Below are 24570 nucleotides of genomic sequence, written 5' to 3' on the forward strand. Positions count from 1 at the left end.
AGCAGCCAAAATTCCCATATTATGAATTTAAGACTAAGTTACTCTCCAAGACAATGCCTGGGAGATGTTTTGTTGCCCAGAGCCTCTCTCGAGGCAGCTCCTTTCTGCTTGGCATTTTTCCTCATACCTGATAATTGTTTTTGTTTTTGCAGCTATCTGCCATCTCCCCCAATCCAGCTTCCTGCACTGATAGGCTTGAACTCCTTGTGGCTTCACCTCCTTATCCAGCAGGGCTATTCCTGCTGCTGCTCAGTGCCTGCCTTCCCAAGCCTTCATTCCTTTGGTGCAGGTCAGGCTTCCTGTTGCTGCTCTCAGGAGGGCTCCTCTTTGACACAGGCAAAATACAATGCATGTCCAGCCTGATAAGGTAACAGCATCACCACGAGAAGTGGGTGAAAGCTCTGTGCCAAAACATACCCCCAGCACTTCAGCTTCCTACCAGCCCTCCTGTCTGGTCCTTCAGAGATAGCAGAAACATTCTCCTCTTCTCTGCATTTCTGCTTTCCAATTTATTCAGCAATACAGAAGGGACTGAATGCTTTCCACAGGGTGTAATAGTTATGCTGGAAGTGGCCAACTGAAAATAAAATGATCTTGGGCACTGGTTAAAAGGAGGTATTTCAGCTCATCCACAGACAGCTGGAAAATGCACGTGGATTTTCACACAGACCTGCTGTTGGTAACTGGTTACACTGCTGGGCAGATTTTCAGCAGGAATGCACCAAATCACATTCATCTCTGCTTACACTCATCTCAAGTTTCATTCCAGACAGAGGGGATAAGACTAAATCTTTTTAAATGGGAAAAAACCCCTATGACCAACAGAAAAAATGGACTACCAGCATCCTGTGCTGCCACATGCTTTACTTAGGACTGTTCAGCAATGGAAAATGCTCGTAGGAAAAAACTCTGTTCATTAACTACCACAAGTTATGCCAATCACCTTTTAAAATTAACTTTATGGTGTATGCTCTCATATATTTGGAGTTCTGAAACTACGCTCAGGGACATGAGCACCAAGAGTGTTTGCAACAGAAACACAGTGTTTCAATTTAACTTGAAAAAAATGCTGATTTGGGGTGAAGACCCATGAAAAAAAGTTAGGAGAAAATGAAAGGATGGCTTGATAAAGAACACTTTTTAAAAAAATCACTTCTGTCCTACATCTTTCCATGAAGAACAGGACCACATATGACCTACATATTATACTCCAAGAAATTAAGACAACTTTTTTTCCTTTACCATTGGATCAGGTTAGGAGACTGCTAATCCCTGGGGCTCAGCTGAGAAGCCAAACTTCAGACACTGAAGTGGACATTTTGCTTTCCTTTTTGTTCAGTGCTGGGAATAACAGGTGGACTGGAATTGCTTCTACAGCCTGGCTATTTCTGCTGCTTGAGGGATGGGAAAAGAAGTGAGGAACAATGACAAGGCTGAGACAATGCAGTCCACACAACCCTAATTTCAGGCTGAGTACCTTAATTGCAGTCATGAAGGAAGTGAGCACTCAATAAAGCTACAGCATATTGTTTTCAGCTGACTTTCTACTGTTCCAACAGTTTGGCTGAAGACAGAGACTATCACCATCACCAGGAGCATGTGAAAACCAGGTTAAGTATCTCTCAGAAATAATGCACTGTGGTTTGGGGCAGAGATCTGACTCCCCTTTCTTCAGGGCCCTTATAATACAGAGTTTCAGTCTGGAGAATGTGTCATTTATCAGCTCATTAATCCCCTGTTTACCTCCTCCTGTCACCTCCCACAGATCAGGAGGGATGTTTTCAGACCTGGGAGAAGGAGCAATTGTCCATTATTATCAGAAGATGAGATGCAAAGTCTATCAAGGGCTACCTGGGGGTGCAATTCCTCATACACAAGCTATCAAATCCATGCCTTAACAAAAGATGGCTAGAAATAGCCCAAACCTGTGAAATGCCACCTTGTTACCACCACATTTCCTTAAGCAGACGCCATGGCACCACCAAACTCCTGCTTTGCAGGGGTATTTGTCCTGCCACAAAGCTCAGCTTTAAGCAATGGCTTCATTCACATTAGGAGAAGTGTGAAGTGCTGGGAGTTGTTCAAGTCCTCAGTGAAGAAAGCCACAATTTTTATTTAATTTAATTGGCATAACCCTTTTCTGTAATCTCCATTGCGCAACAGAGAGCCTGTTTCTGCAGAGCTTGTAGCTGCTGGACACCACACTATGCCCTGGTGCCTGGATCTGCTTCTGACAACCCCCAGCCAGCCCCTCCCGTGTGCTCCCCTCACTCTGATCCATTAATTAATTTATAGCAAATAAATACTCCTGGGGTTTGGGGTGGGGGTCTGGGCTCCTGCACTTCAGTCCCTCATAGCAATGGGTGTCAGGAAGACTCTGATTTCCCTGGGATGCTGTTGCTGGGCTGGGAGGCCCTGGGCTGACTCACTGAGCCACCCACCAAAGAACAACAGGAAGAGCCACAAAATTCTTCAAGAATAACAATGACTGGGAGGTGCCTTCAGCTCCTAGATTGCTGGTTACTCACAACATTTGCAGTTGCACTGGAAAAATGGTTTCAGGCCGTATTTTTATTTTATTCCTCTTCAAAAAAATATTTTTTTTCCCCACAAAATCTTTCCAACAGAGATGATGGAAAGATTCCATCAGTAGAGCTGATGGAATACTATTTATCAAGATGGGTATTTAGTGAGTTTTTCTACTTTTGGTTGAAAGATTTATTTGATAAAGATTTTTTTTTAACATTTGATCACCCTCAGAACTGGTGATACATATCCTTTCAGTACATGTTTTGGAGAGCAAATAGAAATATTTTCTGAGGAATTTAACAAAAAATAAAGTTTTCTGGTGTTCAGCCAGACTAGATGTGCACTTAAGCCAGGCCAAATCTGCTCTCCAGACAAAGTTACAGGGAAGGTGCTTCAAACCCTTCCAGAGCAGCTGAACTCTCCTCCCAGTGAAGTCAATTAAAAAGCCCCAAACCAACCTTTCATCAGTTTCAGTGGGCAGAATTAGGGCTGATAACTGTGGAAAATTCTGCTCACACCTATTATGCATTTATGTTAGTGACAGGTTGAAAAAATGTGTAATTTGAGCAGGTAATGATTATTCCTACTAAATTCAGCTGTACATCCTAACATACAAAGCTGGACCTGCAAGGGCTCATTGAATCAGGCCCTGGAGAAGGAACAGTGGGATATGGATAAAAGGTCTGCTTTTCTATTTCCTGCACATCTCCTGCATCCTACTGCAGCTTCAAACTGCATTCCCATACATATTAGGAGGCTGGCCTCACTTCTGATGGGAACTACAAGGATTATCTTTAGTCCCATTAGGTACCAGCCCAATTTATGAGAGAGAATGGAACCCCACTGCATACAGACCTCTCATGATAATTAAGAGAGAAAGCACTTCATTGACTCAGAGAATGGCTTGGGTTGGAAGGGACCTTACAGCTCACCCAGTCCCAACCCCCTGCATGGTCAGGGACACCTCCCACCAGCCCAGGTTGCTCCAAGCCCCATCCAACCTTGGACACTGCCAGGGATGGGGCAGCCACAGCTTCCCTGGGAAACCTGGGACAGGGCTCAGCACCCTCAAATACAAGAATTTCTTCAGTCCTCTCTGGTTTATGCACCTCTCTTAATACCATGGAGCAAAAGATTCAGCCAAACACTTCTTTTTGTTATGCTTTCAGTATTGCAAGTCATTGAACATTTTTTCCCCCCTAGTTCCCAAGAGTTTTGTCATTTCCCTACAACAAGCTTTGCTTCTGTTTCTTCCCCCCACCTCTGTTGCATCTTCATACACTCAGATTTGTCTTCCCCCCTTTCCAGTGGTAACAAGTAATATTTTTCCCTTATTTATACAACAGACAATGCAGCATAGATTCAGCTGGACTGGGTTCTGACCATATGACCACCTGGCAAACCTACACCACTGAGGTGTCACTGGCCAAATTATTCTCTTGGAGATCATAAAACCAAGAGAAAGAATTGGCCAGGAGGGAAATCTGAAGATAGTGTTCACACTTCTGTAGCTGGCTGATACACCTTCTCAGCTTCCTATGGAAAATTCCTTCAGATGCTGAAAAGCTGGGGCAATTTTACTGCTCAAGTTCTCCTCCAGTTGAATGCAGTTACCACCTTTTGCCAAATGCCTTTCCTTGGCCAGTAAATTTGTTAGGCAAATCTGTGTTTTGTTTGATGATGAGCTGTGGGGTGGGAGGGCAAATGTTTTGCAAGCACCATCTATTAATGCAAGACACCAAAAGAACCTAGGAGTCTTAGGATTGAATTTTGAAAAAAAAAAAAAAAACTTCATAAAAATAAAAAAATATAAATCAGAAGCGGGCTAAAACTCAACATCAGGCTTCATTGCATTTGGAAAAAAAAAAAAAAACTTCATAAAAATAAAAAAATATAAATCAGAAGCGGGCTAAAACTCAACATCAGGCTTCAAAAGTGAGTGCTTAATGTTAGACTCCTGAGCCCTTTTTAGCCACCAAGATTAGTAGCTTGATCTTTGCTACTGGTAACCACCCAGTAAAAGAAAGCAGCTTATTTAGGCATCTAAATGTAGGGTTTAGGAGCCTGATTTAGTCTCTCAAGTCTGAAATCTTGACTGTGCATTCTCAAGCAAGAACAACTAAGAGCACCAGGATTTTTAGTTAGTGTGTTCCTTCCTAGTCAAACCTGAACTCAGATGGGATCTCATTTTCTAGTTCCATTTTAAACACAACCCCAAACCTGCTGTAGTCATTCTGTAGGTGGAGGACAGGAAGCATGGCAGTGCCCAGGGTGAGTCCCAGGCACCTGAACAACCACAGGACAGCAGCCTTGCTTCCCCCCCTCCCTTCAGCTGCTTCTCAAGTTCCCTCAGCTCTTGCCACCTTTCCCCTTGTTGCTTCCTTCCCTCCCTCTGGTTATTTATGCAAAAGCCACTTGTGGAAAATCTGCCTGCTGAGCCTCTGCTCTGGATCCAGGAGCTCCCATGCAGTGCCACCATTCCCACCCCCTGCAGGACCAGGGACCCCAGGGATCTCTGACATTCCAGCTGCCAAAGCTTTTTCTCCCTTTTTCTGCTGAAAAACTGAGCTTGTCTCTGCTATGCAGCTAGCAACAGGATGTCCTACAGGGAAGATAAAAATAAAAAGAAGCTATTTTAATTGGCTGCTTTAAAAGATGTTCTATTTTCCTTGTCGAGACCCTCTGGAACACAGAAAGCAGAACTCCAGGGTATGGCTGTGCTTGAAACCAAAACCTAGGCTGAATCTTAAGCAGAAGCCCAAGTCAAACCAGAAGGACAAATCAGAACCAAATGTGTAACTCTATTCCTAGAAAGCCCTCTTTTCAAATAAAAATGTAATTATGCTCTTATTTTCTCAAGCCTCTCCCATACACAAAAGCTGTGACCGCTTTACTAACCCTTTTTAGAAGCTGATTTTTATTTAATTAGGGCAGCCTTTTTATGTCCTTTTAGTCTCAGAATACCTTGCACTGATTTGTCTTAATTCACTCCTTACAGGCCAGGGCAGCTTTTTTGTCTCTGGAGTCCTCACAGTGAACATACCATATATTTTTCTGTCCAGATTTTCTTTTGTGACTACACTTGAATAATTTTAGAAAGAGTAAGGATCTTTCTGAATTCCTTAATTGAATTTAGTGTAAGACTTGTATGTCTAAAGGAATTAATGTAAGTTACCCTCTGAAGGATTGCAACATGGACTGTGGGATAATAGTGTTGTCTGGTCATGGAGAGGTAGGGAATTAATGCAAAGGAACACTAAGAATAGCATGAAGAAGGTTTTTTTTGAGCTTTCTTGAGCCACTTCCCTTGTCGAGTAGAGTAAGGTGGCAAGTGGTTTTCCTGTCAGATCTTAGAAAGATTACAAAACAAAGATTAAAAGACAACTGATGAGGGTCTAAACCCTTAAACATCCTTTGGATAAAAGGAGAAAACATTTTCTCAGGAGTGTGGAGCTTCTACTTTGTAGAATGCCCTTGGGTTTTTAACTCCCAGAACTTCTGACCCCCTAAAATCCACCTCAGCAGAGGTGATGAAGAAAACAGGACGAGGACACTGATGTGGGACAACACATTAAGGCAACAAATGCAGTGTGCTGCTGAGGCTGTATTTTCAAGATCCCACCCTCACACAGTTCTTCCAAAGATTTCAGTGCACATTTGTGCACTAAAGTACAGTACAAAGCTAAGAAACTCTGCAGATCAATTTTCAAGGGCTTCCCCTCGGAGCTTCCCCTTGGAGCATTGCCATGGATGCAAGACTCAGCCTGGGGGTTCAGGGATGGACACATCCTGCCTTTAGTTTCACCATCTTTGTCAGTACAATAAAATCACTAACCTTGTAACAATTACTTAGTGGCAGATAACTGCATTAGCTGTAATGCAAGATGAGGTTGTTCTTTGCCAGTGTGGCTGATTTGGTGGAGACCAAACAGCAGTTTAATGTTGCAGCAAAGGAAGCTAGATGAGCAAACATGATTAGAATTGTGAAAACCCCCATCTCTGATTTGCCTAAAACAGAGCCCCAGTAATGCCCAGGGTCTTACATCTGTTTCCAATTCTTTCGTTAGGCAGAGGCTCAAGGAAAGCTCTCAAAAGAAAGCAGGAAGGGCTGTGTGCTTATTCCTGGTGATTCACTGATTTCCTTCCTTCCATCTCCATCTAGAGCTTTACTGGACAAGTCTGCACAGTAAGGTGGGGAGCACTGCAATAAAGTGATGCCCAACACCAGGCAGACCCCCCAGCCTGTTACCCACCTCCCATGGAACAGCAGTGGCAACTCTGTCCTCCACAGACACCTCCTGTGTCTCTGAGGAACCTCTCTCATTTGAAGCTGTCCCCTGCATTCCCCTCCAAGGAGCCCTGCAGCAGCTGGGTGGCTGTGAGCCCTCTCTGCCTCCTCTGACCTCTCTAGTCAGTGCACCCAAGAAGCAAGATGGTGGGTTACAAGCTCAGGGTTTCTACTACAAAAGCACCCTGTAAAATAAGACAATGCAAGTTTTCAGTTACACCTGAAGGTGTTTTCTCTGAGCTGCTCTACAGGGCTTCTCCAAGGCATCTTCTTGCTGCACTACTTCAGACAGACTCAGGAAAACCCTCCCCCCAGCCCCTGCCTTCCAAAGAAAACACCACTGGAGTTGTTGGAGGGCACATGCAGACTAACAGCACCCTGTAATGTGTGTGTCCTGGCATGGGGCAGCTTCTCACTCCTGGGCAGGGATGCCTTGCTCTACCCTTACCTCACACTGACACAACTTGAATTAAACCCCTTCTGTCTGCTTCAATTCCATCACTGCCATGTTTGGAAAGAGGAGAAAAATTGGCTGGCTTTTCTTCTAAACAGAGGAGTTCCTCACTGAAGTTGGTTGCTTGGTATCCCCCTCCCCAGAACTTGTTCAAGGTACCAGCAGCCACCCTGCCTGTCCCTCCAGGTGCAGGTCCTGAGTCACACTTCAGTTCCCACTCATTTCCAAATCCCCCTCACCTGCCTCACTCCAAGTCCCTCAGGATGCAATTCCACAAGTCCAAGGGACATGCATCATTACTGTGCCCATGTCTATGTTAACAGCTTCTTAAGTAAAGCAATGTTTCAGTACAAAATACTGCATTTTTTTTCAGCTTTAAAGGCATATTTCTTTTAGTGAAAAGAGTGGCTAAGCATCATTCTTTCCTTTTTCTCTTCTTGTTGCAACCCTTCCAACCCAAAATCTGAGAGGCCAAGCTTTGTCCTGAAGGAATTTTCCTAACAGGATTGTGTCCCAAATACTGTTAGTATCATCCAAGCTGGATAATTGGCAATCCCAAAAGAACTGATAGGCTCTCTTGCCTATACATCACTGGCTCAGGGCTGTGTAATGGCCAGCACTAATTGATTTTCTTTCTCTCCAGTCATACAAATATAAATCACAGTTAATATTTCTCCCAAGTTCTTTCTAAAATAGCAGATGTCTGAAGTAAGCATCCTGCCACCACACGTAATACCTCTGAGCTGATTTCTTCCTAGGACAGAGAGGAAAAAATCATTTTTCATCCTGCCAGCAAGTACAGATTGGAGATTTAAACATGCTAAGCCACAGTTCAGGGTACAGTGGTAGATGACAGGTAGTAGAAGGGACTGCATATATGAGATTAAAAAAAAATTAGTAGACACCATATCTGCCTTTTCCAACCAAAATGATTGTATAAAGTGCAATGATCACAACACAGCCTCTCTGGCTCCCACTGCACTCAGCTACACTTAGCAAGTCTCACAGTGCTGTAACAGCTACCCTCACAGAGCTGTGTAAAGAAAGTGTGGCATTACCGAGTTGTGGAGCTTCAGGACTTTCCAAGCTGAATAATTGGACCTTTAAAATATACTAAGTATCTATTGAAATGCAGGCTGTAATAGCTGCCAAGGGAGAGGGGCTTTGTGTATTTATATATATTTAATACATATATACACTTAGATACAATAGAAACATTGCTACATAAACAGAGTAAATAAGCACAGAATGAAAAACACTTTTTACAGAAACATAAATCAGAATGATGTGAAATCAAAAGCAACACCAAGGGGGTCAAGAGGTAAATGTACAGCAGATTATTTTGCACAAAGGCTTCAAATAAAAGGTCAAAGCTTTTTGTTTCAAGAACTTTCTGCAACATCCCCAAATATGACAGAAACAGCACAGCAGCCAGAACGAAACCCTCTGTCTCCTCAAATAAACAAATTCTGTTAGCTAACATTGTAAGAGATGGATAGAAACTGAAATAACATCCCAGATCTTTTAGGCTGGTTGAGCATATCCCAGCAGGGGAAGGAAGCAAAGCTGGCACTAACCCAGTTTCCTTCTCTCAGAGCTGGCTGGTGGTAGCTGGAGTCATCCTGACACTGCTCTGCACCTTCCTGAATGCCCACTGCCCTCCTGGGCCAGAACAGCAGTGAGAAACCATCTGGATATAAGGACAAGGTCCTTCTCTTCACCAGATGCTAACACAGGGCTCCTTGGCTACTACAGCCAGGTCCATTTGGATCAAGGAACCCAGTGCATCCCACAGCATCCGTGTGCATGAAATCCCTGCTCTGTGGATAGGAGGTATGTTTCTCTACAATAGCCTTTTTCCACGTTTAAATGGAAAATTTCCACGTTTAAATGGAAAATTTCCATGTTTAAATGGAAATGGAGGCAGGTGGACCAAAGGCTGAATCACTCTGGAATGCACAGTCTCAGGTCAGACATGTAGCCAGAAAAGCTGCTCACTCTCTGACTACAGAGATGAAGTAAGCATCCTGCCACCACACATAATACCTCTGAGCTGATTTCTTCCTAGGACAGAGAGGAAAAAATCATTTTTCATCCTGCCAGCAAGTACAGATTGGAGATTTAAACATGCTAAGCCACTCTGACTACACCTTTTACAAAATCTTTTCTTTCTCCTTTCCCTTGGGGAAAGAACTGAGCTGAGTACTAAGTTAAACATTTGTTTCAGGTAGTGTTCATTTTGAGAGGTGTGTTATATCAGCTGTATATTTATTTAATGTAAACAATGTACCATGTTGTGTACACATGCACACACATATGTATCTAAAAGTTGCATTCCATTCCTTTTCATCACAGTTCATAAGGAGGAAAACCACTACTCCAGTGCAAAGCCACGTGCAGGCTGCAACATCAGTCCCTGCTTCCATGAAAATGGTGACTTGTAGAAAAATTCACGACCAACCACAAAAAAACCATCACAGTGTGGATTTTCAAGTTGTCAGCCCTGGCCTGGTGGGATCAGAGTGAGGATAATGCTGAAAATTGTCTCTCATACAGGTCATTCACCCCAAGATGGTTACTAAATCCCATCACACTGCCAAACGAAGACTGAAGTCTCTGGAAGGGGTTCCTACCACAGGGAGGTTGAGCCTTTGCCCACTGATTTCACAAAGAGTCTGATCAGACCTAAAGCCAAACGAAGGGAAAAGTGGCCCTGTGTACTTCTCAAACACCCTTTTGCTTTTGGGTATCAGGGTACAGAGGTTCAGTTAGGTGAATAGGTGGACCATAAACAATGATCTCTGCTTCCATATTTACTAAGGAATGCTATGCTTGGCAGGGCATGTTTCCAGTAGCGGGAAGCTCCCTTCCTGATGTCAGTGTAATATTTGGCAGCTAACACACACACACTCCCTGAAGAAAGCCATGGCACAATTTGAACACAGTGCTCAAGGGCCTACAATGTGCAGACACACTGCCTGTGCCCTGTTTTTGAACAAATCTTACACCAAAATGTGCAATATAAAAGAGAGAAGGCCTAGGCACACAACCCGAGCAGATTGCAGGCTGTTGTTCTGAAAACACTGATGGCAACTATTAGAATATTTTCTTAGTGTATGAATGAGTTGCAATAATCCCTGAATGAAGACAGGATTTTGGCTATTTTGAGAAATAAATATTTTCCTTGCATAACAATGCCCAGTGGATTAAAAGAAAATGAAGTACAAGCCTGTGCCTATGTTATCTAAAGCTCCAGGATCCCAGGAACTTGTACAGCATCACATGTGCACAGCATCATTAAGAAATGTCAAGGACACATTTTACTCCCTTCATATACATAAAAGAAGGATTTTAGTCACCAAAACAGCTCCCTGTTATATCCCCAAAGTATGCTGTTTCCTTGGGAAAACCATGAATTCAAATTTGTTTTTGAAGGAAGCAATATTTTTTTCTTGGCAGATCTGATAAAAACAACAGCCCGTGATTATCTAATCTGAAGGTCATGTCACATTCAAATAACTATCTGCACAGAGGATGGAAATTCTCCTGGCACCACCCAGCAGGACAACTCTCGGCAAAATAAAAGCAATGCCTGCTTTCCTGGTACTACCCCAGATTGTCTGGGGGGTAAAAATAATTCCTAAGAACAAACACACAGAGATCTGTAACATGTGGACAATGCCAATACACTTTCGGACAGGAGAAAAACAGAGGTCAAGAGGAAAACGAGTTCCAGTAATAACCAACTCCTTGGAACTGCAGGAATTTAGTTCTGCTCCATTTAGGGCAGCAAGAGGGGAAGGTGGTGTAGCTCTGGGAAACCAACAGGTCATGCTCTGAGCTTTGTCTTCCAAGGGTTTGTGTCTCTTCCCTGCCTCACTTTCCACCTTCCATGCTCTTCTCCCACCCTTGCAATATTTCCTCCCACTCCAATCCCTACTCCCATGCTCCCACCATGCCAGACCCCTCTTACCTGCACTGCTTGGGCACCTTCTCCTTGGCCTGGCTCCAAAATGCAGATGGTGAAGACAAAGTTTGGGGTTTGTCCCCACAGGGGACGCAGCTCAGGGGGTCTCCATCACCTGATAGGTTTCATGTCATTCTTCAGAGCTTCAGCTCTCTGAAACCTCTGGCCCTTGCTGCCAGGCATGGGTGAAGCTACTCCACAACCCCAGCAGCTGCTAGAGAGAAAGAAAAAAAACAGAGGTTTGCTCTTCTGAGGAGAGTTAAAGGTTGCAGATCCTCGAGTGAAAACCGTGGCTGGGGTTTGCCAGCAGGCCCTGCTGCGGCCCTGCCTGAGCCGGCAGCCACAGGCCTCACCTTCACCTGCAGGCCCGTCCTGTGAAAACAGCCATGAAATAAACATTATTGAGTACATCTCTTGTTAATAGAATCACAGGATGGTTTGGGCTGGAAGGGACCTTAAAGCTCATCCAGTTCCATGGGCAGGGACACCTCCCAGCAGCCCAGGTTGTTCAAGGCCCCATCCAACCTTGGACACTGCCAGGAACGGGGCAGCCACAGCTTCCCTGTGTCTCACCTCCCTCAAATCAAAGAATTTTTTCCTCATGTCTGACGTAAATATCCCCCCTCTTCAAGTTTTAACCCATTTCCCTTGTCCTCTTCCAACCCCCCCGTGTCCAAAGCCCTCCCCCAGCTTTCTTGGAGCCCCTTCAGATATTGGGAGGTTGCTCTGAGCTCACCTGGGAGCCTCCTCTGCTCCAGGCTGAACAACCCCAATCCCTCAGCCTGGCTTCCCAGGGAGCTGCTCAGCCCTCTGAGCATTTCAGTGGCTCCTCTGGACACCTTCCAGGAGCTCTGTGTCCTTCTGATGCTGGGGACTCCAGAACTGGACACAGAGCTCCAGGTGGGGTCTCAGCAGAGCAGAGGGGGGGAATCCCCTCTCCTGATGCCCCCAGGACATGGGGGGGTTCAGGGGTGCAAGGGCACATTGATGGCTCACGGGGGGCTTCTGCTCCACCACTACCCCCAAGTCCTTCTCCTCAGGGCTGTAATAAACACCAAGGAGCCAAAGCACACTTCACCGGTGGGGGAAGCTGTGAACACAGGGTGAGGCCTCACTGAAGTGAAAAAGATGCTTTTCAGCATAACAAAATTAAAAGCACATTCCCTGTCAGTTCTTGGAAAAACCCTGTGGTTGCACATGGCCTTATTCCTTGAAAATCTCCTTGCAGGGAGCCAAAAGCAGCAGCTAGCTGTGGCTGCCAGGTTTTAGGCTTCATTTTCTCTTAATCTGTGGCTTAGATTGATTAGCTCCCACTTGCTTAATGAGTGGTCCTGATGTTATGAATTTGCTGCAGAAGGAAGGGGAAGACCTGATTCACTCAAATCTTTCAAGGGCAAACCCAAGCAGTGTAATTGTTCACCAAACCACCTGAACTAATTAAACTATTTGGAAAAAATTAAAGAAAACAAAAGCAAGTGAGAAGTACAAAACTCCTCCCTTTGTGTTGCTTCACTGAAGTGCACACCTGAGATCATCACAGACTTGTCTTCCTGCTTGGAGCTTTTGCTGGATCTGCCCACCAGATCTTTTGTCTTTGCACTTGCAAAGCAGGCAGGGAAATGGCAAATGCAAAAGAAAACCTTCATTAATGTCTATATAAACAGCAAGTGTCTGCAGCAGGATGGCTTCATACAGGGAAATGTCCAGCATTCCAGTGGACTTGGAAGCATGCTAGAAAGCCCAATTTCTGTGTATTGCAGCAAAGACTGTGTGGGAAGTAAAGAGAAGAACAAAGGTAGAAAATTAATTTAAAAAAATTAATTTATCCTCTTAGCTTCTCCTCCTTTAGGTCCTTCTGCCAGGCTGCTCCTGGAGCTGAGGAACCTAAAGCAAAGCCCCTGAGCAGGGGATGCTTCCCCCTCAGTAAGGATCCAGGTGGCTTCACCTCAGCTGAAAGCTGCTGGTCTTCCCCAGGCCACTTTGTTGATCAAACCTTGTGTACTTGATATCAAAGATCTCAAAGTGGTTTGTACTTATTCACTACCTTTAAACACAAAGGGCTCTACATGTCTTTACAGCCTTTGTATCTAAACTACATCACCTCCTGCTGACATTCTAACAGACACATTTGATATGCAGAATAGCTGTGGTCTAATTAAAAGCTCTGCAGATTGCTCTGCACGGCACACTTGTATCCAAAGAGGATTTTATCCTTTGTCTTTTCATTCTTTAAGCAGTGGTTGCATGGGAGCATAATTGCATCATCAGGGCACAAATGCAAGGCAGGAAAAAGGATCATGATCAAATATTAACAATGAGAAACACAGTCTACTAATAATTAGTATGTATTATTTTTAGTCTTCATCAACTGTAATGTCCATTTTGGTTCAAGTCTTCAGCAGTGCTATCACTGCCATGTCCCAGTGACAGTCAAGACACTCTGCTAAGTAGACAACATTTCATCTTTTCTGAAAGGAATCGAGGTGATTTTGCACAGAACCAGTCAGAACAGGAGCAGCTGCCAAAGACTTACTGTTAATCAGTGTGGAAATTTCTGTCCTGCTCATGATAATGAGGTGTAAGCCAGTGTGCAAATGGAGAGGACCAAGGAAGAGATTTAAATGTAGCATTTCAGAACAAATATGGTCAAACATTTTCATTTCTAGGAAAGGAGGGAACAAAACCTGGAGAACACCAAGCCATAGGCAAGCATCTTTCAGATGAACTTTTTGGTAAGGAAAGAATTTCCATGCACCTTTGCCACCAACATTTCCATCACACCTGTGGTGGAATACTTTCCCCAATAAAATACTTCCCCCAAGTCTCCTTTGTCACCTCAGCTAGCTTTTCTTGTTCCTTGGCTCTCCTTTTCCCATCACACAGGTTGTTTCCCAAACCTCTCACCCCAGGCTCCCTGGTGTAATGCAGTGGCTGGATCACTTTCTCTCCATTCTGTCAGCCCCAGCCCGGAGGAGACATCACTGCTTAGCAGAGAGCAAACTTTTAATTTAGCTCAGGTGGAGGCTGCCTGAGCTTCCAGCTCTCTTCTTTTATCCATCCTCTAGCTGTGTCTCTGTGTATCACCGAGAGGTGCCTCCTGCACTGGTGGACAGCTTTGTGGGGAGGGAATCCACAGCCTGCAGAGCTGCAAGGAGGGGGAGCCCCTGGGGGCAAGCCTGCCAGGAACAGCTCCTTAAGCAACCAACCAAACCAAAGTTTCTGCTGAATGCAAGGGTGCTCCCACTTGGGCTTTAAGGGCTTACTGTTACTGGGTTTTAATTTGGCTAAAGGTGCTTGGCTTGCCATATGTTCAGCAAACAGCACCATGACCTCACTGCTACCACTATGCCAAACTTCAGAGATTTCAGGGATCTATTAATACAGAATGAAATATTCTCTTCTGCTTGGCTTTAATCTGGGAAAAAAAGACATCACTGTGTTTTTACTGCACAGTCTGGTCTGCGCCTTCCCAGCCTGCTCAGTCTCATGCTAAATGGTTAATGTTTGGCTAAACTGTAAGCATCTAAAAACAGGATATTACACCAGCAACCGGATAAGTGGGAGCTGCAAGGCCTGTCCCAGGTCCCAGTTCTCTCCTCTCCCTCTCCCGTCAAAACAAGGGGAGATAACATCTGAATGCTTTCATGCCTAGTTAAAAACCCTCTGCAAAATCATAAACAAGTGAAATACAGGTTTCTGACTCCTGGGAAGTTTTGCTTGCAGCTGGCAGTGCTGCAAGAGTTGACAGAGACATCCAGGAAAGAGTGTTTCTTGAAGGCATTCTCATCAACCCCACAAAACCCTCGCTTCTCCCTCTCCCCACAAAACTGGGAATGGCCATGCCAGATGGCAGCTGAGTGATTCCAGGTCTGATGTGTCACCTCCTTCCCCAGCCACCTTTTTCTGTCCAGCTGGTGGGCTTACCTGCACTGTGTCCTGCAAGACAGAAGGTAACTGTGTCCCAGGAGGGGACAGGGCAAGCAAGCAAGATGGAAAGAAGCAATGATTTCTGCCCTAATTCCCTTCCGTGGGATTCATTCTCAAATGAAGGAGGAAGGGACCATGGGCAGCCACTGGGCTGAGCTGATTCACACCAGCCCAACGTTTTCACACCTGGGGAGGAAGGGACATGGTAGCTGTAACACAAAAAATTTTACATTTTCTGTTCCCCCTGTGCAATGATGCTTGTAGGAAAAGCAAGGGGTCTGTGTTCCCCCCTACCTCCTTTCCTCCCCTGCTAGGTAAGAGGCAATCTCATTTTCAGCCTTCACATCTTTCTGTACAGGGAGGTCTTTACTCACCTGTGTTTGGAGCTAGAGATGCTTATGGCAGCAGAGGATGGCAGTCAAGGAATGAATATAATCACCACACCAGAGCTCAACTTTTTCTCCAGACAAGAGTTTTGATTTCTGTGACTTAAGCCATGTTTTGCTTTTGCTGTCCAAATCAGTTTCTTGGGTGTTCATTACATCACTGCAAGAAAGGGAAAAAAATGTCATCCTCTAGAAATGTAATCTCACCATGAGAATTCCTCAAGTTCCTCTCTCTATTAGATTTCCATCCAACTTTGTGTGCTAAATTTTTTTTTTGATGTGGATGTGCCTAGAGCTGTAAAGCAAGAGGCTGATCTGCTTTTCCATTGCATTTGGCTGCTTCCTTGCCAAATCCCAATGTGTCCAGAGTCATGCACTCTTCATCCCTGCTTTAAAATAAGCAAAGATATCCACGTTTCCCAGAAGAGTCCTGAAAAAAGGGAAACTCCTACCATAAGACACATTTCTTCCTGAGAAGGGAGGAGGAAAATGCTAATGCAGGATGTGTTCATCCCATTAGCCTAGCAACAAAACACACTGGAAGGCAACAGTGCTTTCAACATTAAACACTCTGAAAGTCCTCATGTCAACAAAAGAAAAAAAAAAAAAGCATTTGTGATGGGGAAATTTCACCTTAACTTGATGTGTGTAATTTTGCCAGCGTCACCGCTGGGGAAATAAATCCTGCAATACCAATTTTTTTTCTGAAGCTGTATTTACCATAACAAGATAGATTCGTTCTGGAAAATTTTTTTGTCAATATATCCTTTGTTAGGCAGTACCTTCATCTCCTAGCAACAGTGTGGGGAAATCCATCAGAGACATGGAATTTAACTGCAAAATAGGATGGCTGACTGGAGCTTGAATGCTTTTGGAAATCTTCACCGACATGCAGATACTTTATTGCACTTAGGGTGTCTGTGTCCACTGATAAATCAACCAAAAGGATGGAAACTTGAAAAATAAACCAACCAAACACTCTAATTAAAAACAAACTGACCGAGGCACATGGGATGCTGAAGTGAATGCTCTGCTCTTGCTCTTGAGAAGGCTCTTTTACACCCAGACACAGTGCCCACACCTCCTGGGGAATTCTCATACCTACACAGCACATTTTAAATGTTGAAATGTCATCACAGAAGCTTTTCTAGCCTCAGAGATTTGCAGAGCCGTGTTCCACAGGGTAGGACAGCAATAATAGAGCTCTTGTAAGCAACACACAGTGAGCAGAGAGGGGGCTGCAATGCAGGCAATGCTGCTCAGATGCCCAGGGGCTTTCAAAGCATGTCCCAACCTTTGCATTTACTTTATTTTTCTCTCTTCCCAGAGAGAAACTGTGCTTCATTTTAAGGAACTAGAGGTCGAGTTAAACCGCTTTAAAAATTCTCTAAGGGATTGCTTTTAGCTGAGCTCTGCAATACCCCTTTGATCTTCATGCCACTCCTCTGGCTGCTTCTCAAGGTTGAGTTTGTCCCCAGGAGGTGGCTCGCCTGGGGTGAAGCTGCTGTTGCTGCAGCTCAGCCTCTGCCAGAGCAGGGAAGGGAGGGATGGTACTGCAGCCTTGTGGCCTGTCTGTGCCATGAGGAAATGGGAATTCCCTCTCTGCCCTGGTCTGCCCATACCTGGAGCCTTGCAGGCCTGGGAGCTCTGCTGTGTAACTCCCCAAGGGTACCTGCCCCTTGGCTTCATCAGCTGCCTGGTTCCAGAAGCACAGAGCCTGCAAGAAAAGGGCTGTGATGCCCAAGTAGGCTTTGCAGAAGTGACACTGCCAGGGGAATTAGTTTCTGACTAAAGGTATCCTCCAGGCACACCTGGAGTGCTCCCCAGCTCTGGGCAAGCACTGGCTGAACCGGTCCCTCAGCTCCATGTTTTCATGGACGCAGTAAAAACTTCAAGTTTCTGTGGGCTCACACCTACATCCCACCAGAAACCTGCTTTTAGAAGTAAATTGGACACTTTGATCTCCCACACTAGCATAAAAGCAATTTTTTTATCTGCCAGTCAGATAAGAGGAATCTTTCTGTCTCCCTCTAACCACACATTCACAGGGGGGGCACAGCACGAGGCAAACCTGCCTGTTTGTGTTCAGTAAATTGTTCCTTGGGATTGGACATTTTCCAAAGTATTTTGTGGAGGGATTTCTTCACAAAGGAAGCAGCCCTGAGGGAACTGGGGCAGTGCCATGTTGTACCCACAGATCCTTCTTATTGCAGCTGGGGAGAGAGGAGCCAGCTCAGGGGGCACCTCTGCACCCTGGTGCCAGCTTGGGACTGGGGTTGTTCCCAGGAGGATGTTAACAGCATCATCAAATAAAAAAGAGCTTGGGTTTAATTATTCCTGACACAGCTGTGCCAGGGCTGCAGGGGAGGGTTAATTGGCAACAAAGTGAAGAAATAGCTCCCTGTACAGACCCAACTTTTCTGGTCTCTGCTCAGCTCCAGAAAGGCAGGTGGTTGGACAGGCAGGGAGAAGGCTGGTCCTTGGCCAAAGGCTGTGCTTCCAAGGGAAAAAGAGAACCCAGTTATTGGGTACTGCTGGTGTGTGGGGGAGATCTGAGCAGGGGCCCAAACCCTCTCCTGCCCATTGCTGGAATAAAAAGGCTTTTGCTGCCAGGAAGTGCCAAGACCTCTGTTACAACTGCCTGACCCTCAAGCATTTGTGGAGCCCACGGGAACCATCCCAAACAAACCTCTTAATTAAAGAAAGACATTTAAAGGAGTGTTTCACTTGTCATCTCCCCTTGGATGGAATTAGCTTTCTGACTCGGGCATAAGGATTTCAGTCACTGTGAATTTATTTCCACATAAGCTGTGTTTGCTCTTGAACTTCTTGCTATTGACTCACACACATGTTGAGTGTATAGAGCAAACACTTTGGTGTGAAGCAACATCATACACAGTGAGTCATCCCTGCTCTGGTCCCCAGCCATCCCACAGAGAGCTTGTGCTGTCACTCACTCTGTCATTTGCAAACATAGCTACAAACACTCAAAACCAGACAGTTATCTTGTATAACACCTTATGGAGAATCTGCCTGAAGCAAACAGGAGCTGTGTTAATGTATTTTTGGAAGAGCTAGAATAGAACGATAGATATTTTTTTGGTAAGGAATCAGGTTTTGGGCAAGTTCTGCCTCAACTGATGCATCTAAGCGAAATGATTTTAAAAATAATTATAAATTAACCTCTGATTTATAGCTGAACCTGTCCTGGTTTCCATGGCAATGTGCAGCTATCATCAAGAATTAGCTTCCAGTGTGCAGAAAAAAATGCATTTACTCATCCTGGGGAATTGCACTAAATAAATTAACAGCACTAACTCCAGACATCCTGATGCCACTGTGTTATTGACTGATAAGCCTTAAATCCCATCATCATGGGCATATATCCACACCAGAGCTAACAGCAGTCAAAAATGCAGCCCAATATTTGAGAACTAAAGCCTTTGCAAAATTAGGGTGTTACCATTTTGTCCATGATTTGACGAGTGGCAGCCACAGACTGATAAAACAATGTCAGACAAGACAAACAAGAGGCCTTTCTGCAAAAAAAACCAGCATAAGGCTTGTGTTCTTCTTTAAACTATTTGGAGAGGGAAGAAACACATTGTTTGCATACCCTCAGCACCAGGGCAGACATCAGTCAGTGTCAGCAAACACTTTGCTTGGCACACCACTACAAAATTTGGCACCTCTCATTCCCTGAATAAGCAGCTTGCCACTGGCATGATTCTGCATGGAAAATAAGCCTGGGGATTATTACCACTAATTGCATTAATGATATACATTCTTTGACATTAAAATGTTTGCTAGTACCTGATTGCAGAGCAAAGATCACACAGCAGATAGCTCATGGCCACAAAATCCAGTCCAAAAGCTTTCACTCCAGAATCATCCTGCAACAAAAGAGGAATCCAAAATGCAAAAACAAAGAACTGCAGGCCAGCAGCTGGGTGCCTCTTCCTCCTGGGGGGCTGCACCTCATAAAAGTGTCAGAGGTTTGTTGGTGGAGGTCTGCATACAAAGATGCCACACAACTTCTGGTACGTTGCCTGCCTGAGCCAGGTGGGACCTTTGAGAGTTCCCTGACGTTTTACAGCTCCATCCCAGCAGGTGCTGGGATTAAACAAGGTTAGAAATAGCCAAAGCAGGGCATAACCCTCTTTGCAAATGTGCTTGCCCACACAGATCCAAACACAGGCTGGTGTGCCAGCATGCCAGCCCCCAAGAAAGAGGGAGTCACAGTCACACTCTGAGCTGCTGCCTCTCCCCATGCTCCGGGTGGTGTGTGGGGAGGCATCTGATGCATTTCCTCTGCCCTAGGGTAGCACATCCAGCCTTTGCCCCTCACCTCCCTGCCCCAGCTATTTATTTCCCCCCAGATGCACTAAGGGAGGACTTAGGAAGCCAGAAGCACCGTTCAGCCCTGAATCATAAGCCCCAAACACAGTTGTACACTACCCCGAGTGATACCAACTGAGGCTGTGGGCTGTCAATTTTAACCTGTCATTGATTTTTTTTTTTTTTTTTTTTTTTTTTCTCCTATCAGCACATACTCTGGCTCTGGGGATGAAATCTGAAATACTTGAAAGCACAGATGGCCCAGCTTCTGCTCAGAAACATGGCTTTTCATTCCTGTGCAGCCAGAAACAAAAGCTTCACCTCTCTTCAAAGAGCAGGCAGTGCTCCACATTTTTACTTCTTCCACTCAGCAACCATTTCCTCCCCAGGGGACCTTTGTGTCAGGGAAGACAGAGGAGAAACTGTTTAAAACTTCACACTTAAGTCCATATTGACAGATAAAGCCCATCTGCAGAGCTTTGTGCTATCTCTGAGGGGAGAGAGCTGCTGCCTCCCCTGCAAATTAATTCATCCCAGTGCATGAAGATCAGCCTTAAATGAAAGAGAAATCCAAAATCGTTGCCAGCCAGACCTTATTCTCAGATCTCTCTGCAAAGGAGGCAGCCTCAACCTTTGCCCATATGACTCTGAATCAACAGAGCAGGATCCAATTACCTGATACCAGAAGCTTGAATCGATGACATTTTTTATGGTCCAGCCAATATGTTGCTCATTTATGTTGTTGAAAATTGCAAAAACTAAGGTCATAAATTCACTTCTCCAATACTAGCACTGAGAAGAAATTCAGCCTGCAATTGGCCAGAGTTGTTTAAAGATCTGTGACCAGTGCACAAGGAATCACATTTCCCTCAATAAGCTATAAATACACACACAGACACATATATCTATATATGCATAAATATGCTTTTTTCAATCTGAATGGGAAACAGGGGAGTTTTAGTCTCCTCTTTCCCTACCCCACCACTCTTTGGTCTGGGAACAGAGAATTCAAATTCCACTCAGCCCTGTCACAGCAAACAATTTCCAAACCATCTGCTATCTAATAAACCAACCTGTCTAGACAACCCCCAAGCCAGGCAACAAATCTGACATTGTACTTGAAGTCATTCTGAGTATTAACAACCTGCCTTTGCTAACCTGTCGAGCTGCTTCACTGGGAAAAGGACTCACATTCACAGGCTCGGGCACAGGGACTGGAAATGCAAATTTTTTTCCATCATTAAATACAGAAGAGCTGCTGAGAAGATGAGGCACTCTCTGACCAGAGCCATATTTATACCCTCACAGCTGGTCCCTAAAGAAATGAGCATCAGAGGGAGGTGGGTGGCTTCTGGGGACACTTCTGCTCCCATTGGAGCTGCCAGAGCAGGCTCAGTGTGAGACAGAGTTAGGTACCTGGGGTCCCATCTGCCCTGCCTCTTCCAATATGATGGGGAGAGCCCAGTGCAGTCAGGATTTCCTGGCCACCTGCTTCCAAATTTATAACTCTGAGGCAGTGGAAAGGGATTCCAGGTTTACTGAACTCAGACTCATTTGTAACAAACTGATTAAAAATACTGTTTGTCTCCAACAACACTAAAAACAAGCTTTGTGTTGTGTGAGCTGAGAGCTTTTTTTTCTTCCCCTTCCTCTTAGTTGTGGTTTGGCTTTTTTTTTTTTTTTTTTTGGTGGTGGTGGTTTGTGGGTTTTTTTTGTGTGGATTCTCTGCTTGTTTGTCTTTCCTTTGTTTGTTTTCCTAAGCCAGCTGATTTGAAAAGAAAGCTGTCATCTCTCCATGATGAAAGATCCATGATTAAATACCCAGAAGCACTGACAAACACAGGGCTCCAGTTTCAAGGCATTTCATTGAGCCATTCAGAACTCAAGTCAGAGGGCAGCAGCCCGTCCAGGGAAGTGCCACAGGTCCAAGAAATAACTTTAGATCCAGCTGTTTGAGTGAAAAGGTTTTGAAGCTATTTTTTCATTAGAAAACCTAGGAAACTAAGTTAAAAATTTACACAGGCTGTTAAAATTATTTCCTGAATGGGATGGTGAGAGAAAGTGAGTGACCCTGGTGGGGCAGGAGTTAAGAGAGGAGTCAGCCAGGTGTACCCAGCAGCATCTCCAGCTCTGCAGCAGGCAGGGATGTTTTGACATGTTTTGAGATTTCCTTGCATGATACAACATCACTGCTCATTAAACTAAGTCTGGGGAAGGCCAGGCAATGGGAAAAGGAGCCTGTAATTAAATCTTGCTGATTTTGGTAGCTGGAAGTGGAATGAACCCGTTTGGGAATGGATTCTGCAGGTGGCTGGGTGACAAATGATATGAGAGCCACATCACCTTCAGCACAACAGGCAAGGCCACTTAAAAACCTTTTTGGATTCTAAGAATTACAGCAGTATTGATTAGGAATTAGAGTCAATTTAGTGGTTTCCTTGTAGCAAAGTAGAAGTAAGCTGTTAATCTAAACTGCAGTAAGTGTTATAAACACATCCAATTTTGATTGAACTGCTACCAATGTAAACATATCATTATAATGAAATTAAAGCAGTAGCAAGAGTTGTGGTGTGAAGTTCCAGCCAGAGCTCAGTGACATCAAAATAATAGGCAGAAATGCAGACGTATAGATCCCATGTGACTAACAGGCTGTTTAATAAAGGGAGAAAGACTTACTCACTGGAGATAAAAAATATTAATAGCAAACCTGAAGTGCTGCTCCACTGCATGCTTCAAATATCACAAGATGTTAGAAAAGCTCCTTTACAAATTAATATTCCTTTCATCTTTATGAAATATGAGAATCTACTGTAGTCTATCTGCTATTGGCACATTGAAATGATATAAATTAGACATAACTACATCAGAGGGTTTATGAATTTATAGCTGAACATAAAGGAAGAACCTAGTTCTGTTTGGAGAGAGAACAAAATGTTTTTTCTTTCCTCCTCACTTAACATCATGAATCATGTGTTTATGTCCCTCCATTTTTCCATTTGTGAGTTGGAGCTAATATTGCTGTGACATTTAAAAGGACTGTTCTGAGAAGAGAGTCATAAAGATAAGGGAGAATTCAGCTCTTGGAGCTCTGATTACCATCTTAATTAGGTATTTCTTCTCATTACATCAGATAGGAGGTGAGTGCTTTCTGTTTATTTTCCATCTGTGGAAGCTGTGCCCAGTTCAAATTGAGATTTCTGCCATGAGGATGACTCTGAGAGAAGTTCTTCCAGCATCCACACCCAACAAGTGAGAGGTGAGGGGACACTTACCCACTGACAAACACCACCCAGCACTGCTCCAGGTGTCAGGATGCAGTCAGGCAGTCACAGCAGGACAAGAACTGTGCTCAGAGAAAACCACCAAAGACTTCCAAAAGAAACCTGCCCTGAGATGGAAGAGAAAATCATGATGGTAATCACCTTTGCTAAGAGAAAAGGAAAGCAGCTTCTCTTTGGGAAAATTACCAGTGCTGAAGAAAGGGGGGGGGGGGGGGGGGGAGAAGGCAGGGAGGGAACATGATAAGGTCTCACCCCTTCAATTGATTGTTCACATATAACAAAAATAGCCCCAGCCTGTCCCATTGTCCTGCAGCTGCTGGCTTTTCATGCTCCTTGTGCATTTCCTGCTGGCCCAGCTTCCTCTCCTGCACTTCCTAACAAGATCTCTGCTCAGCTGTAGGAAAGCCCAGCAGCACATCAAAGTAACACAACACCTTGCAGGCTTTGCTGGGGCCAGCCAAAAAACCCAGCCTAGTGTCTCATGGCACTTCCAGGCAAGCACCAGTGCAGGGAGCTGGGTCCTCTCCTCAAACAGGACCCCATCACTTGCATATTTAGAGTGTGGGGTTTTTTTTTTTAATTCCTGGGGCACGTTTGTGCATACATATTTCTATGTACTTCAAGCTTGCTCATTAGGTGACAGGAGAAACTTCCTGCACTCAAGACCAAAAGATCTTAATCTTGGGAAAAGAATGTGCCCAAAGATGTGAACATTGTATTTCAAAGGTCTCCCTGCCTCTATGTACTCAGCAGCAAGTGCTTATTCTCCAGGAATCATTCCTCTAGGTGCAAGCAGGTGTGGGGGGATGTTCTTTCTCCAGAAAGACATTTAAGCTGAAATATCAACTTGACCTGGTGTGGCAGCATTGGTTGCACAATGAACCAAGCCCAAGCCTCTTTGAAATAAGCCAAGAAATCAACTTACTATTCCCAAGAGTGGTATTTTCTGCACATAGAGAAATTAAACACCTCAGCATCATTACCCAGCACCCTAAGATGGTGAAAAAATCATCATATGAATACTTTGGAGCCTATTAACCCCTCTATAGGTGAATTTCTCTGCCTTTCATTCCATCTCCAGGAAATTACAGGGCACTTTTCTAAAGAAAATTTACAGAGACCAGTCCCTCATCTCTGCCCTTCTCCCATCGTTGATTCAGGGTGCAAGCTCCTCCTGATGCCCTGTGATGCTTCTGTTTCTTTAAGAGATGTTTTCCTCATTGAGGAGTTCCATTAATGCAGAAATAATTTCTGATATTTCAAATAAAACCAGCTGTGGCAAAGATCTGCTCTTTCCATTGGTGTTTTATTGCTATCCTTTACTACGTGTCAATACCTTAACTGTTCCACTGGATAAAATCAGCTTGAACAAAATCCTGCAGGTGAAACAGAACTAAATT

General features: G+C 44.5%; 1 long non-coding RNA gene across 2 annotated transcripts; it reads right to left on the bottom strand.

The window, feature by feature from the left end:
- Positions 1-11250: 11250 nt before the first annotated feature.
- Positions 11251-23346, bottom strand: LOC139796315 (uncharacterized). Of its 2 annotated transcripts, none has more exons than XR_011725938.1 (3): positions 23162-23346; positions 15540-15711; positions 11251-11452 (listed from the first exon to the last, which is right to left on the bottom strand). It is a non-coding gene; the product is annotated as an uncharacterized lncRNA (long non-coding RNA). The 2 variants fall into 2 exon arrangements; XR_011725937.1 differs by lacking the exon at positions 23162-23346 and adding an exon at positions 19365-19450.
- Between the last annotated feature and the right edge of the window lie 1224 nt (positions 23347-24570).

The sequence above is a fragment of the Heliangelus exortis genome, chromosome 4 (genome assembly GCF_036169615.1).
Source record: "Heliangelus exortis chromosome 4, bHelExo1.hap1, whole genome shotgun sequence".
Lineage (NCBI taxonomy): Eukaryota > Metazoa > Chordata > Aves > Apodiformes > Trochilidae > Heliangelus > Heliangelus exortis.